General features: G+C 40.4%; 1 protein-coding gene across 6 annotated transcripts in view; it reads right to left on the reverse strand.

Moving 5' to 3' along the window:
- mef2a (myocyte enhancer factor 2A) overlaps positions 1–16,264 on the reverse strand; it is a 59,800-nt gene extending 43,536 nt beyond the window's left edge. For 4 of the 6 annotated variants that reach the window (XM_022754210.1, XM_022754208.1, XM_022754211.1 and 1 more), the window contains exon 1: positions 12,158–12,287. The gene's annotated coding sequence lies outside the window, so the exon portion shown is untranslated. Of the gene's footprint in view, positions 1–12,157; positions 12,288–16,009 lie in introns of those variants that run through there. The other 2 variants (XM_022754212.1, XM_022754207.1) reach the window with 1 other exon arrangement.
- Positions 16,265–18,054: the final 1,790 nt, after the last annotated feature.

Genomic DNA, 18,054 nt, shown 5'->3' on the forward strand with positions numbered 1-18,054 from the left:
TGATGTGCAGCGATATGGGGATTCTGTGAAATAATCCATGACAACGTTCTTAAGTGTATCGAACCCAAAGTGTCAACACTGTGGTTCGGTTGTGATTAGCCTCTGGCAAACTGGAGACATAAAGCAAAGCAGCCTAAATCCACAGTTTTACCGATTTGTTTCAATGGAGCCTTGACACCAGCGCAGTAGGAAATGAACATCCACCTCTTTGTTCTTGCTTTCATCAGAAGGTGCTGTACCTGTAAATGGGGCTGTTGGCCTGAGGGGAGTGGAGGCAAGCCAGCCCTCTCACACTCTCTCCCTCTTGCCTTTTGTGAGAGTGCGCTTATCTCCTTCTCCAGCAGTGAAAGGCAGGATTGTGGCCCCGGCAGCATCACTAGTGTTAATGTCTCCTGATGCTAATCTGACACACAGCTGATCTCTCAACAACCACTTTTTCCATCGCCTCTTTTCAACCCCCTCCCCCTCCTCTTTTTTTTTTTTTTAAATGTCTTTCTTTCTTTCTTTTTCTCATGATTTCTTTCTTTCATTTTCTTTCTCTCTTTCTTTGAACTCATGTTATACATTCCCTCACCTCAGTTTCCAAGGCAACTAATGAGATATAATTAATAAGAGCCATCGCAAGGGCATGCGAACAAAAAAGTGAAAAAGGGGGCTTTGAGAAATGTAGAGAGAGGTGGGGCAGTCTGCAAATCATGGACTTTCTGCAGCACTTCCCCTTCCTCTTTAAAGCATTGCTGCGGGTGACATTTCTTATACCAGAGAGTGATTTAAATAACATTTAAAGCAAAGGCTAAAATGATTTTGATATGAATACTTTGAAGGTTTTAAAGGAAAACCATATACATATAGTTTATACAATAGAATGACCTGCAGGCCAAAATCTTAAGATTGTAAAATTTAAGACACATTTTTATTAGATTACTTACAGATTTAAAGCCATGTAGAAGGCAGTCGAGCATCTTTCTTGTCTTGTTTCATTCAGCAATATGTTTCCTCTACATATTAAATCAGTCTGAACGAAACTCAATCAAGTAAGGTATAAAAAGGCATTGTTCAAAAGGAGACAGTGACCTGCACAGTGGGGACAGTCACAAAGCCAGCAGTGAGAGTCTGCACTAAAATGGCAGCCAAGCAGGCAGCGAGTGGTTAATCTGCCCTGATGACTGGTAGCTCAGTCCAACTCTCCAATGACCCAGCTGTAATCCCACATTGGATCAATGCAAGTTCAAACAATCCTCCATGCTGCTAGCACCTTGCTTGGGCTGGGGGATGGTACTGTAAGACAGGGACCAGGAGACAGAAAGCTACTTATCACCTCCAAAATGACATCAAAAGGAAAGAAAGCCCCACAGGATGAACCTGTTCTCACCGAGAAAACGTTTCACTGTGGGCCACGCTATACAGCCGACTGAATGGAAATGATGTCCCTCCTCAGATAAATACTGGACACGAATCCAATCTACAAAATCTGAATGACGATGAGTGGATATAACAACCAATAACCGAAGGACATCATATGCTGACAGCATTACCAGACAGACATCCTCCATCTCACTCTCACACTACTGTCAGGGGATCAGAGGACTATGCAAGGTGACTTTGACTAAGTGCCTTGGGGTTTCATGAGAAAACGCCATTGACATTACATTAATTTCATGTCTCTTTTTTAACTGACTTAGTGCCACTGAGTCCCGGATAGCACGGGAAAAAAATGAAACAGACATTTTGCTTTAGCTTCAAGGCACAGGCAGTGGGGATCTAGAGGCCAGGAAGACAACAGTGACAAATAGGTGACATGATCAGCTACCAACTTTTTCTTGAAGAGCTATTCAACAGAGGGACGAGACCTTTGCTCAGAAGAGCAGGATAAATGTTAGTCAGAAACTTTCCACTGCACTTCACGTGTTTTGGTTTGATAGCAGGTGTGTGTGTGAGAAAGAGAGACGGAACTAAAAACAAGAGAGTAAGGGAGGGAGAGTGAGACACACAGAGTGGGAGAGAAAAGACAGTATGACTGTGTTAACTATGTGGAAAGATGTAAAGGAAACAAGACTAAAAGAAGCACCCCGCGCCCATCCCATCCCACCTCTGTGGTAGTGTGCGGCAGCGGCGTTGTAACATAATTACTGCTGGGACACTTCTATTCCCAATGATCCATTTGCGTCAGTCAGGTTTTCGAGCCCAGCCAATGAATGGATTCTCAGTTTCTCAAGGATAAAGAGATGACCCTCTCCTAGCAGTTATATCCATTTCATGTAGAAAAGCTACTCTCCTCCTCAAGGTAAATCCCTTGATGCATATTTGAGTGAAACTTTTATGAACAAAGAAAATGATGGGAACTTCCTTGATGCAAGGGTAGGTAGATGAATTATGTCTCATTAAAAATGGATGCACTTGGCAACTGAGAAAATCATAGACACGCGTTTCAGTTTCTATTAGAAAAACCCAAAAAGTTGACTAATAACATTTAACGCCATCTTGAAGGCTTCCCACAATTCATAGACACTTCTAACCAGCAAAATATTTCATCCACCTCATGACAAAAGAATATTTTTAACCTGTTTCAAGTTGTGCCACAAATGACACAGCTACTCACTCAAATCTTTGTATCTTTGATGTGTATTGATATACTTTAATGTTTCTTTCCAATATCGTTGATTTTCATAGTTTCATGTTTTTCTTGTGTTAAAAGAGCAAGGACATATGTCAATTCCATGCACTAAATTATACATCTTGAGAAACAAGTAAAAAATCTTTTTTGTCATGTAGCAGACTGAATATTTTGTCATTCAGACAGTGAGAAGAGTCTTTTATTACCTCCAGAACAGCAATAAATGTTGTTAAAAGATCTTCTGTTTTTTGGTTGTTTTTTTTTTTTAAATCTCAAGGGTATCTATTTTTTGGAATATCTGATTCTTACTTCAATTTAATTTGGAAATATATGAAAGACACAAACTGGAGTTTCAAGCTGTTAAGGCTACAATATTTCCCATAACACATCACTGTGACTTGAGAAACTTCTCTATTAGGTTAACCTCTTGACCCTCAGAAATAATTTCCAATCAGCCAATCTACAGTATGTCATGCTATGTTTGTAAAATGCAATTGACAGACTAATGGATAACTACTCACTTCACATTAACGCCGTTGGTTTAACAAACTATGTCTCAGAGGAAAAGCCCTCCATCACCAACATTCCTTATGACAGTATGTCACTTTAACAAGTCAGTGTCTTGACATGGCACAACATCAGTATTCAGGACTCTTTATGGATGAACACTTCCTGTCTCACACTTATAAAGTTACATGTTACACATTTGAGCAGGTTTTATTCTCAATTTTCACAATCTAATTATTGTTTATTGCTTTTTTTTTAAGCTTTTCTCACTTTTTCTGTTTTTCTAACACTTGCACACCGATAGACAACACCACCAAAAACACATGCACAAAAAAAAAAAAAACAACAAAAAAGAAAAAACAAATGCATGCACGATCCTAGAGGTTTATAAATTTACATAGCATTATTGTGTGGTCTTATATGGTATGATGGCATGTCTCCATTTGCATGGTTGTCTATCATTAGATGGACTTCTCACCAGGGCACCAGGGAATAATAATAATGCCAACACCATAGGGAGCAACAGTCCCCCCGCACCCCACCCCCCACCCTTCCACCACCCCCACCCTGCCAGGAACCCTGCGAGTTGTGTTAACTGCCATGGCAGCCTTTTGATGTAGCGCAGACTGCAACTCAGAAATGGTAAACAGCGAAGATGAACCAAGATCTTCCTCCAGGGGGAATCCACAGTGTAAGGATATTAGGGACGTCATGCATAATGTGTCTCAGCAGTAGTACATTTACCCGCTCTCAACACATCTTTGGAAACACTGAGGATCCAGATTAGACACTGAGATTCTAGATATTCAGTTCTCTCCCAGTGTTTGATGATCAGCAGGCACATTTCACTAAATAAATAGTGAGCGAAAAACAACAGTTTTTGCCACACATACATGTAGTCCGTATTGTTTAGGATTATAGTTACTGTCTGCCCTCAGAGAAAGTCTGCTTTTAATGGAAAAAAAATTAAAAAGCTCTGAATAAATATTTGATTTTCTCTTCCCATTTTTATCTTCCACTCGATGCCTCTTTCCCACAGTGTTCCATTACATAAAAGGTTTATGCAATCTGAGCAGTGAGGATGGCCATGAGTCATAACAACAGTGAAAGGAGCTAGCTAAAGTAGCATTGATTTTTTTTTCTTCTTACAATTTCATGTTATGTTATTTCATGTCATGTAAACATTTCAAATAAAGCAAATGCTCACCCATTTCTGAAAATATTGCATGACACATGGAGGGTGGAAGTGGCAGGAAAATGTATAAAACCTGTGTGTATGAAATGTTTGCCATGGGGTTTTATGTTATTAGGTTTCTGTGACACACTAGAAGACCGTTTTCACTTTGAATAGTCAGTGCACGTTTTGAATCTGCTTTGTGAATGATATGTCTTAACAGTAAACAGCAGTTTCAACAGCAGACTATCCTTGAATGCCCTGTTTTCACAGAGCAGATGTGACACAAAAATGTGCAAGGTGGATCATTTCCTTATTACTGATAAGGCTTGGTAAACTGACTTCAATCCAAAAGATGAGGGGAACGTTTTCCTCTTGCGTGTCTGTCTCAGTTTGAATATCTATTGACATCAATGAACGGCATTCACTGAGAAAATAATCTACGGGGCATTTCTTTGCAGTTACAGCCCACAGTTTCTCCCAAATCAGATGATGTGTGCTAGCTGTCACATGAACAGTGTGTGCAAACACTGTGAGCAAGAGAGAGAGTGAGAGAGTGAGAGAGGGAGACGGACAGAGAGAAAGAAAGGGAGAGAGACCCCCACAGGCCCTGCTGCTGCTCACCTCTCCAGGAATCTTTTCAGTCAAACTGTTCGCTGATAGCCCCTGGTCCTGAGTCCCTGGGCCAATGGCTGACGATGGATGCCCCCACCCTAGTCCCCCACCCAAACCCCAAATATACGTTCTGAACACCCCTGGCAGTTGGACCAGCGACAGAGGTTGAGGGGATGAGGGAAACAAAATCAAGAACAACACAGTCTGACATGAATACAGGCTGGCAACAGCTCGCTGGTGAAAAAAAAAAAAAAAAAAAACTACACCATTTTCACCTAGATTTGCAGCCCACAGCACACAGATGGAAAGTGGACTGGGAGAAGGGGAGAGGACAGACGGGCAGACGCACAAGCAGCGGGCAGACTCAACACCTCGCTCTCAATCCCAGTCACACTATATAGAGAGTTGGGATCTAGGGACTGGGGATGCAATCACAATACTAGATGGACTTGATTGAAAAAGACTACTTTTAACTGAATTAAAAAAAAACAATATGGCTTGCCAGAGTGCAGAGACTTTGAAACTGTGTCCACTTAAAGACTAAAGAGGAGTAGTGTTTAGAGAGCTAACTGAACTGGAAAAGTCTAAAGATGATATAATGGCTTGTAAAAATCATACTTAATCAGGCTTATACTTCCCCTGAAGTGGGCAAGGCCAAAGAAGACATTCTTATCACCGTGAATCTGCACACATAATAAAAGACACAACATACTGTGTTTCAGTCTAATTTACAACAGTTTGGAAACTCATGCTCTAGCGAAAAGAACATGCATAAGGCGCTGCAGTGTTCATGCTGCTAGAGCACAGCCCTAACAGCAGAGAGGAAGACAACTTTGAACTGCAAGTCAGAGCCCTGCGGTGGACTGGAGCAGCTTCCAGAGAGTGGAGGGGGCTGGGTCACTTCCCTTCCCTGTTCATACGGCTGATGTGCGCTACTAAATAATGGGAGGAATCACATCCCCCCCCAGCTGTCCTGGTTCACAGGGCTTCTCAGACAGACAGAAAAACAAGGATATCGCAGGCCAGGCCTCCTTCCTGCAGCTCGGGGGGCCACAGGGCTTGCCCAGCTGCAGGAGATCCAATTCTTCCTTCCAGCAGCTACTGGACTTTTAGTCAATGGGTTCACTGTAGGAGCTGTGACACCCAGGTCTCGCAGCTGTATTTACTACACCAGCCATTGATTAACACCTTTCCATGGCCCCATACTTCTTACTATCTTGGGTAACACAATGGGAGCCTGGATTAAATGGTGATCAAGGTTGTAATGTGATGTTTCAAACTGCTTATTTTAACACTCGGTAACAGCACAGTAAAACAGCCTCATCACACAGAGCTTAGCAGACTTTGAAGAAAGTTTACTTTGCATAGAATTCAATTGTTTGTCTGCTCGTGATGCTTCTACTTAATCAACTCTACACAAAGCCGGAAAAGTTAAATCTCCAGTGAGAGAGAAAGATCTACAGTACAGCATCAGGAATTCAATACAGTGGGGTATATTAGCAATCATGGGAGATCTTTTGATCTAGTAAATTAGATTATAATATATTCCTTTGATTTATGTATGTCTCATTAAAATTCAGCTAAAATGCAACTCAGCAAAGAGATGTCTTTCTTAACTTCCTTTTCAACTATCAGTTTTGCTTTACACATGATTCAACTTAATAATATCGCCATAGTGTTGTGCAGCAACATAGTCACCCACTGTCTTACGTCTGCATGTAAGCAAATGTCTATTGCATGCAAACAAAAAGAAAACAAGCTAAGAAATAATGACTAACTAAACCACAGGACACACATGTTGGGGTTATACGTCTTCTAAGTGTGGCCCACTCACTTTTGAGATGATGCACGGTGTGATTCTGTGGTTTCTTTTGCACTCCAGAAAGCCAAGGAAGGAGGGGGCACATCTTAGAAAGGTGCTAAAATGTCTTGACCTCTCAAAGTCATTACCTTTGCTCCACCGCATGCTCCCACAGTGTACTGTCGCAAACCACACCGTGTGCATGTAGTATTATTCTTCCTATGAACTTCATTAAATTAGAAAAAGTCTCTGTCGAAACTCTGCACAGTATACAGAAGCAAATGGAACAAGAAATGATGTGTGGTGCTTTATGAATAGAGAAAACAGCAACAAGTCCTCCAAGCTGAACGACCATAGAGGTCATTTTATCCCTGCCCTTTGATGCAACCCACAAGACCGCCTGAAATATCACCCCCTCCACTGCAGTCATACCAGATCTTCATTATGAAACTGGCACATTATGGTTAGGCTTAGGCGCAAAAACTACTTGGCTAGGTTTAGGGAAAGGTTGTGGTTTGGGTTCAAACAGTACTTCTTTAGGGTTAGAGAACCTTTATTGTCACGCAGTTAAGGTCATGGACAAAAAAAACAAGGATCAGTTTCAAACTGGAAAATAACTGCAGCCTCTCATTTTAGAGTCCTATGTCTTGTCGACCCATCCATTCACCACAACCTCCTGCTAACGTAGACTTCCACGCTCTATATAAAACATCACCTGACTTCCTCCTTTGCTCCCGTCATAATTGGTACGTCCGCTAGAGGTCGCCTAACAATTCAGCGTAACTGTTGGCCATAATAAGCTGCTTTCACAGACGACCTATGGGGTCGTTTTTTACATCCCCTATTTTAGGATACTATTGTGGCGACTATAGCACCGTGGATTTGTTTGTTTTTTATTCAGAGTCACAGTCAGCAACCAGTATGGATGTGTACTGAGACACAGACTAGGATCATGGTGTCAAAAGCAGATTAACAGCAGATTTAGAGTGCGGCTCTGGTTGAGGATCTTCCTGCTGATTCTCCTGTGTGGTCCAGGTTGAAGAGGTGAATAGACCTCCAGTCAGGCCTTGTTTGGGAGAGCAGGGGTGACAGGAAAAGACGGTGCGGTCTTAAGCTGCTCTGCCCTGCTCAGCAGCACATGTGCTGAGTGAGCCAAACAGGATGGCTTACCACCAGAGGTCTCAGTCAAGGGCAGGACAGTTGAAAGGTCACTGCTAGCTGTCTTGCTATACAAACGGTGCCTCAGCGAGTAATGCATTCACCCTCTGAGCTTACATCAAGCTATTAGAGGGCCTAAACAATAGGCTACTGGAGATTTTCAGCAGAGTTTTCTGACTAACGGTGAAATTTAGTTAAGGAGCAATCTGCATTTATTAATTATAAATATTACAAAAGTAAAAAAAAAAAAAAACTTTTTAAGACAAGTGATAACCTTTGCATGAGTTCTACTAATTGATTTCGTGATATGTCAAAATTATATTTCAATATACTCACTGAAAATTCCTTTAACTTTCAACCAGCCAGTCGATAAAAAGGTCTCTGTAGCATTTAGCGAGTTAATGTTGTCTGACATCCAGTGCTTGTTAACGCCCAGACCAATGGCTCACAAACACACCATATGAACATCCTGTCTAATATGAGAGGCATGTGCAAATGCCACACAGAAAGAGGGCCAGGTACTAAACCCAGGATCTCCAGTGGTATCATTGGTAACCAAAGGCCACCGTGACAACCCCCTCTCCGGATATTTGCTGGTGCATTTGACCTTTTTACCATTAACCAAATGCAGAAGTAAAAAAACAACAAAAAAAAACGTGTCTCTTGACCTGAAATCATACTAAGAAAAGTTTTCAGCTTTCAATTTATAGTTTAGGCCTGATAACTGCTGTATTGCTGTACAACAACGGAAATAATTAAACAGTATATTCACATTCATATGGATATTTGTTTACCAAAAAACAGCACAAGACTTTTCTCTTTAGCCTACAGGGGACGGTCCACAGTTAACTGCGGTCTAAAACATTATCTGCCAGGCTCAAGATTCTGCATCCAACCTCCAGGTCTCACAGGAGAATGCTGGAATCTCTATATTGATGCTCCAATAAACAATGAATCATGTTACTAAGACGCTTTTGTTGGTCAAAGAGAAAGTTGAACAGTTACACTGTGACACTGAACATTATTATGCTCAATGTTTTTGATTGTTTCTTTAGTTTTTTTGAGTGTTGAGTTGAAAAAAGAAATAAAAACGTCATTTCAAGCATGACATACTACTAAAAGTGTTAAAATCAACTGTATAAAGAAAAAAAAGGAGAGAAGACAATTATTAATTTAAAGGAGAAGAGTTTATCACCTCAGTGCATGTAGTAAACTGTTGTCAGTGAATTTATGCAAATTTTCTGATGTTTCAGTACCTTATTACAGCCAGTTTCTTCAACCAAACCAACCAAGAATCTGTATTGAAAATGTTCTAACTCTGCCAGAAAACTCAACTTCACTTAAAATTCACTTGCCAAATGTACAGTACAGAGATAACAGCCACCGAATGCTGCACATGAAAAATATTTTTAAATAAAACCAAATGATTAAAAACAGATCTATAATCAAGTTAAAAATTCAAAACATATAAACTAATTGTTAAACAATTGTAATATCCATAATTGCTGTAATGTTAAAGCTAAATTTGCAGTATAAAAGAACATCTCAGCTTACCAAACCATCAAAGAAACCCTATCCCCTTTATTGGACCAAGAATGTTCAGCTTCTATCGCTTATTTTTCATTCAATACATCCTTGGCTTTCAGCTCTCTGGTGTTTTGTCCTCCTCGGAAAAATGTCCTGGGAGGAGGAGAGTGGAGGAGAAAGACTTTCGCTCAGTGATTCAGAGGCATCGTGTAAACGCCAGCATTCTCTTTCTGACAACCAGCGTTAATTGCAGATCCTACTCGCCCACACACTCCACATTTCTCCTGGAAGGAGAAGCTGAGACACTGATATTGAAGTGGGATGAGGAGTGCAGTAAAAGATGCTGCAGCTGCCCGTTCCTCACACCGTCACCACCTCTCATTTCTCCCTTTCCACTGAGAACTTGTGCTAAGACGCTTGCACGCACTTACGCACATTTACAGAGACATGCAGGGGCACACAAACATACCATGTAACAAGGCTAAAACATTTCATAAACAGTGGTAGTCATCGTGGAATATCATCCATCTATTTTGCATTACTACATCATCCTCTGCTTGATTAAACGATACAGGGTAAAATCCAATAGCCATATCATCAAACCTCTCCCGTGTGTTTGCGTAATGGCAAAGGTAGAGCATGAGAGATCTCAGGTTAGAGCAACAGTTCACCGCATGATGGCTCTATCTGTGCCTTCACGGACGCCACTTTCATTCCTGTGACTAATATACAACATAAATTGTTAAAATGATATTCATTTCGGCAGCGTTGAAAGAATCCCTCATCCACACATTAGACATAAGAGCTCACGTGATGTGGATCATGAGCAACAAGGCCCATTACTGACGAGGCCTGGGGCAGCACAGAAGCTAATGACTGCAGATTGGAGGGTGCTTTATGCTTTGCTTTAGAAAATCACTGGCAACCAGCTGGCATGGTAATGTACATGCTGTCAGAACAGTGGTAACAGAAAATGGACAGTGAAAAATACAAGTATACTTTAATAGTGTGGCAACAACTCGTGTCCCTGAAGAATTACTTGAACAATAAAATATGTCATCAGTCCAACCAGATAACTGAGGCATACACAGTAAGAAGTGAAGTATTTATCACTGGGGTTAAAGCAAAGTTCTCATTTTCAAAAGATAGGTCACTAAACAATCCACTGAATACACAACCAGTTTGAATCTGATAGATTTTATCAACAACAAAAAAAAGCTTTACAAGTTGCAACATGTCAGAAAACCAAACATTTTCCAAAGACTACATTCATACCAATATTAACTTTGTGGTATTTTCAGTTACAACTACTCCTTCTGTACGATATTAATGAGACGTGTAGGGTGTAGGCATACACTAGAAACATTTGAGAAGGTCAGGTTACTGTTGGCTATTGCTGACCGTGGCCAGAGGTTAAGGTCACAGGAGACCGAGAGATTCAAAGAACCACCACACAGCAGAGATCCACTCTCACAGGCTCAGTAACCAAACTGACTATGCAACTTATCTGACATGTACTGCGCACTGTCCCAGGCATGCCTGTCACTTTAAATAATAATTTTTAAAAATGGGATCTTCAAGTGATTTTTTTATGCTGTGAGAAGGTTATCAAGACATATACTACCTCTAAAATATCTCACTTTAGTTCACTTGGTTGGACACACTTCAGCTGAGACTATTTCAGATTTAGCCACTCATTGACCCCTCATCATCTCTTCTAAATAAAGTGACTGGGTCGTTTACTTTATATTCATGAAATAGCCACCTGAATCACTGTAGCTATAGCCTAACATATCAAAGTGCCAAAATAAGATTAGCTTAGATTTGGTGTTTGGTATCTGCTTTAGTTGAACTGATAAGAGTTTGTTGTAGATAAGAGACAACACTGGTAAAAAAAAAAAAAAAACAACAAAAAAAAAACAAACAAAAACAAAGCATAAATGGCTGTAAGCAAGTGTAGTGATGCCACAGTGCAGGGGCTGACCAGCACCATCTAGATCTCAACTCCACTAACGTCAAGCAGTTATCAAAACTGGCAACTGGCTTCAGCGTTTAGAAGCAAAAATTTTAAAATATACATAAGAATTATTACATACATTAAATTCAAATAAAATACATGTTTTTGAGAAGCGGTATAATGTGCCAACATACAATTTGCTGTGAACTCAATATCCGAGCTCAACTTGTATTACCACGGTAATGTCAGTGTGTGAACTCTAGTCTGCTGTTGTTGTGACGGCTCAACTGTGTTATTACACACACATTGATTACTATTTTTCCCCAAAACGATGCGCCTCGTTTAACAAAGCACAAGTTTGACCATCTCACATTTTAGGGAGTTTTAAAGAACGTGATTCGCGAACAGAAACGTGTTGAAGGAGTAAAGGAGTGCAGCGTGTTGCCACCGGCGTGTTCCTGCTCGCGGTGAATCCTGGCAAAAGTTTCTCGCATTTGACTGATATCAACAGCGCGCGCGTCTGACTGCGCCCTTTAAAAGGACAGCTGGACGTTTTTCACGGCAGCAAAACCTCACTGGTGATTTCACATGACAGAATGTGAAGTGACACGACACGGCTTTTACATTCTGTATACCTCATACCCTTGCACGTATACCCCGGAGAAGATAAACAGATAAATAGATTAATGTCTCCGACTCCCAAATCCACTCCACATCTCCCTCTTGCGCTTTTCTACTCTCACTCACTGTAGCTACAGCACCGCTGCCACACTCAACAACATTGTTTCTATTTCCGTTACTCACCTTTACTCCCAAGTCAGTCGCTGTATATAGACACTCTATATCGGTGGCTCCAGTGGATAAACGTAATTTCAGTTCACATTTACACGCTGACTGCTATTTTAGGGGGAGCTGACAAACTCAGAAAAGCCAGTCTTCCTCTTGTCAGTGAGAGACTCCTCCCCTTATCTGACGAACTGCCCCCCTCTCTCTCGCTCTCCCTCGCTCTCTCCCTCTCTCTCTCTCTCTCTCTCTCTCTCTCTCACACACACACACACACACACATATACATACACAAACACATACACACACAGTCAAAACATTGGGACAAGTTGGAAAAGTCTGTGTTTATTCCCAAGACTTAAAAATAAAGTAAAAAAAAAGAAGAATGAATCTGTGATGTGTTGGATTCTTTGCCTGTTATTATTGTTACATATACATAGTGTTTTTTTAAAGATTGCTGTCATTTGATTCGTGTGATACCCATTATGATCCCAACTGTGTCCCAAATCAGCCCTGAGGGTGAGTCAGTTACAGTGTAAAACAAACAAAACTTATGGAAACTTTGACAGAACTAACAGACAAAATAAACTTACAAAAGAAGTACAGCTATCTGAAGCAAAGACTGTAATTATGTTGGAGCCCATTCTGTTTTCTTCCAGACTGACTTCTGATTCAGACAACTACTTTCTCAAATTGCTCGGCTCAGCCTCATCACATTAGATACATTTGACGTCATATTTCTAAGACAACAGCGATGGAATTTGGTTCGAAGGACACGTCCGTCAGCCAATGAAAACCTGCAGCGTCTGCTGAGCGGCCAATTAGAACAGGGGGGCGGGGCCTGGTTGACTTGCATACGAGCTTGTCACGTGTATGTGCAGGATCAGAGGAGGTGTGGTGGCCGGGCGCGCAGGACTGTTTTTACTGGCATGTCGGAGGCAGGTGTGATAGAAAAATAGAGCAAAGTTATCGTTTACCAGTGAGATTATGTCTTCGATGTGGATGGGAAGAACATTTGACCAGGTTTAGACAGGGCAGAGTAAGTATAGATGCACGTGCAAACAGCATGAGGAAGTTCAGGAGTCTATCAAGTTAACATGGCTACCTGTTTTCACCTATAGGGCTTTAATACAGTGTTGGGTAGGATTCAAGTATAGTTTACTTGAATGTCTTCCATTATCTGCTACTTTATGCTACATTTCAGAGGGAAAGAGTTTTACTCTACATTTATCTGACAGCAGTAGTTTATCTACAAAATCTAAGATGATCTCATAATAGGATGTATAACTTTACATAAAACTACCCAATATATCAAGTGGTTTAGATAAGCCCCACCTTGACCAGCTACAACATCAAAATGCTGCTTACACATCGATGCATCACCATTAATCTAATTATGTAATCAAATGTATCACTGGAAAGACCTGTTTTGCTTCTATGATGAGTACTTTTATTCTTTTTTATACTTGTTGATAATTCTCACATACTTTACCTTAAGTAAAATCAAAGCAGGACTTTTCCTTGTGAAGTTTCTTCACATGTCGGTATTGCTTCTTATACTTAGAAGATGAATCCATCTTCCACTACTAGTTATAGCAGAGTGGACCAAACACAAAGTTGCAGTAGAGGTTGCACAAACCTTCACACATTAGGCTACTCATTATCGGGAAGCAAAGGCATGTCATGGTGCTTTTGAATGATTCCTCCTGTATCATATGACTTCATCATTTAGGTCACATAGACACATGACTGAAGTCTTAATGTATTAAGATTTCTTTCTGTGTTTTAGAAATAGCAGCAATTTGAGATCTCAGCAAACAGAATCAGTGATTTAATGAATAGTAAAACAGTGTGTGATTATTTAGGTATCCTCTCCTAATGGTATCCTGTTTCATTACACTGCATGCTCACTAATGAAGGAGAAAGTTTTTCACAAAGTATAGCTGCTGCTGTATGTAGCTCATTTGTTTTAGTCTAGTAAAGTCTGGTCCCTAGTGTATTGCGCTACGTTTTTCACCAGTTAGTCCCACTCCCACAGGAAAAGATTGTGTCTAGCATTCCTCATCCCTCCAGACTGCACAGGGACCTAGGCCAAGAAGTCACAACTGTCCTTAATGACTTGTAATGCCCATGTAAAACAGTTCTTGCATTAATAGCCACATTTAAGTATATATAAGTTAAAGTCACAATAGTAACATTCTCCTTTAAATGTCATAACCTATAACAACAACTTGCAATAACGGTTGAATTTAAAAGGCAATTGCTTGACGTCTATTAAATTTAGAAAGACTTGTCTGCATTATCCTGGTCTTGGCTGCTGTCCATGCACCGATTCAGGTTAAATGAGGGCGTTCTTTATGCCCACATGAGGCGAGGTGTTTTGGCTCTTCCTTCAGTTTGCTTGAGCTTTGGTCCGTTGAAGCTTTACTGTGCAAACCCTGGCTCCAAAAGGACAATATTAAAGGACCCAGGAATTCCACCTGCTAGGTTTTAACAAGCCAACAGAGATATGATAATCACTTTCTCCATTATAATCAATGCCAGTTGCAGCTAACTAGACATTATTAACTACATCCTAATAATGTGTGCATGCCCAACATGCCCATTCAAAGTGAAAAAAACTGCATGGTAAATACTAAACCAAAAGTGTTATTGTTCCCAGTGATGGTTGACTCATATTACTCTCATCTGCTTCTCAAACACACCAGTCCTTTATATTGCACCACAAGATTTCAGCTACATTGTTGGGCAATGCACTGTATTTCTTTGTTTGTTGGGGAGCTTTTGAATGTTATTTGTTGTTATTGTTTGTTGTTTGTTTGTTTGTTAGTTTTAATTCATTATATATTTGTGAGTACCAAATGAGAGTTTTGGCAAATATTCATTGAGAATATAGAGGCACATTTTCAATCAAATCTTTTAATGATTACTATATTCATATGTCAAATTAATTTACTTTATTTATGCAGGTGGCTCAGATTGTACTCCATGACAGCCAGAGATGCTGTTATACTGGACACCAGCTCTGATAACCTCACTTCAAACTGATGTCCCAGCCCCACATGTGTGGTTAGGTTCATTTAAATGTCCAGTGATAGCACCTTTCCTTGTTTTCTACAGGTCAGTCATTCATTCATAATCATGTGATTCTACAGTATTAATAATTGAGCAAAAATTGTACATTCTTTTACTGTCTTCTACAAAGTATCTATACAATTGAAACAGTATTAGTAACATTTCATTATATTAAAGCTGCATAGAATGAAATTGTCTTTTTTTTAAAACAAAAAACTGATAAAACACTATCCTCTCACACATGCATGTTATTCTGCTCTTTCCTGTGCCTTCGACAGTGTGTAACAATAGTCATGACAAAAAACAATTAGGTAGAAACAGTCCCCAGCTGTTTTCTTGGAGTGTTTTCAATCAGTAAAGTTTCTGCTGTGCAGTGGTTCTTTGCGAGTTCAGGTTGATGCCAGCTGACAACAGTGTGGATCCAAATTGCTCTCAGCATCTCCTTTAGCAGCACTTTTGTGTCAACATACACCCCTCCCATCTTCCCAAAGTGATGCCAGCAATAAAAAGTTTAAAAAAACAAAACAGTGATGCTAGCAAAAAAATACAACCAACACTAAAGTAGTGATTTACATCAGCTCATTAAGTTTCACCTGAACATGATGCAGTAGACTAGAGTATGATACAGTATGTGTGGGTAAGATCATTTTTCAAATCCACATAACCACACAAAAGATGTAATCTTATGAGATTCACGATAAAAACCTGAATCAAACTTTGCATGGCTTTGGCATTAACTGGCATCACATTTCCATCAGATGTAAGGAGTCAAGACCTTTTGTGACACCTGTGTCTCACCTGTTTGTTGTTGTTGTACAGACGCCTTCACAGAACCTGCTGTTACAACCTTCTCCTCCTGCACGTATTGACTTTCTTTATCTCTTCTTTTCGTTCTGTCTGCAACTCTTCTTCTTCTTCTTTCTGCTGCCTTTGTTTCGCTCTGCCCATTGATTTACCTCAAAGCCAGACCAGCTGGCTTTGGATGCTTCCCTCCGAGCCCTACGAGGCCCGTCTTCACACCCTGTTCCTCCTCTTGTCCCTTGGTCTCTCTGCCGGCAGAGAGCAAGGGGGGCAGTGGTTTGAAGAGTAGGACCCCAGATGGACATAGACATGTCGGGCATGCGTTATGTGACGGGGCTTGGCTCAGGGCTCTCTGGACCAGCCACAGCTGTCAGTCATAACTTCAGAAGGTGTGATTTTTCCTTCCTCTCTCAGAGGGCTGGAAAGAATGCAAAAATGTAATTTCCTACAACATGATGCACAGTTTTAGAGAAAATGCTTCAAAAAAAGTTCATGTCTGATTCTTCACTGTGGTGCGGTTTATAGTGAAATAAGTCATTTAGATTAAAATCATCTACTTTTTTGAAACTCTGTTCATCAAATGTCCATGTGCAGTACTTTGCTTTTTCAAATTAGGGGGTAAAACTTATTATGTATGACAATGTAAGTGATGTATTTCAACAAGTTGCAGTGACATGCCAAATAACGGTTTGTTCCAGCAGGGCTTTGATTTGCGACAGCTGGCATTTCCAACATTGCACCAGACCACAAATAGACCCAGACACTCTTTCTCTCCAATTAAAAAAGGGCCTAAAACTCTCGTCTCATGCAGCGAGCTTTATTAGGCTATACAAGTCAAGTTTGATCTACAATACGATAGTGAGGAAAGAAATAGGTGTTTATTTTGTAAATGAGAAAAGCACAAACAGATCACTGAGTCACACAATTTTCTGGGACAGCAATCTAACCAGCAAGCTCTGAAATAGCATTTCATTATCTGAGGCTCATTAAAACAGCCTTTCTGAAAAGCCCTCAACACCCCTCACCAATCCGCGGTCCTCTACTCGCCGCACACTACACATTCAGTCACGCGACAAATCCTGCCAACAAATGCCATACTGCAGTTTCAGTGACTTTTGAGATAACGACTCTGAAATATGAAGTTGCCCATTATATACACTGAAGTTTGAGTTTTCTTAAATAAGCACCAAATGGATCAATCAAACAAAGGTGCAAGCAATTGTAAGAACTCTTTTAGCCGAACAGACAAAATATTCAGATCTAGAAGGGTTTTTACAACAAAGTACTTCGAAAAGTATTGATTGATTTAACTTATGTTTCAAAGTGCTAAAACTTTCCATCCACAATGATTTCAGTCATATTGGCGGTACAAAAGTCTTCCAACAAAGTCGTATCTGAGGAAACCACAGTGATGTGTTAGATAATCAAGATCAAGATCTAAAAATACTCCATGTCTCACAGTCTGGATCTCTTCTCTTATTACCCACTGTAATTAAAAGTAACCAGGGCCTGTCGGCTCCAAATAGCGTAGAATAGCACACAACTGTTAATGTGAAGGAATGACACTTGAAATGAAAACCCTCGTGATATCAGTTCGCTGACTAAAGCGGAGCAGATAACACAGAGCTATGAGAACTCCAGCGACTGTCTGCCTGTAGGAAGGTGTCCAGTTAGGTGTGATGGTCAACTGCTGTCAAATGCTCCTCTCTAAATCAGGATAGTCTCAGTGTATTTTTTATACAGGTTTAATGAAGGAATGACTTTGATGTTTTTTCTCTTGGTTTTTTTTTTTTTTAAATTTTTTTTTTATCTCACTTCTGTACAACTTTGACACAGTAGGTTTTCTTGAACGTCTGTGCTCTTCCTGAGGCAGAGAACGACAGCATACAAAGGTCCCTATGATGAGCTGATGATCTCTCTGGAGATTACTTCTTCTTTCTTACCGCTACTTTCTAAATGTATCCCTCTCTGTTTATCACGCTACCGAATTCTTATCAACTGCAAGGTGGAGTATCCCAAACACCCATGCTGTCTTGTTTGCT

Source organism: Seriola dumerili, unplaced genomic scaffold, assembly GCF_002260705.1.
Source record: "Seriola dumerili isolate Sdu_G_001 unplaced genomic scaffold, Sdu_1.0 BDQW01000219.1, whole genome shotgun sequence".
NCBI lineage: Eukaryota > Metazoa > Chordata > Actinopteri > Carangiformes > Carangidae > Seriola > Seriola dumerili.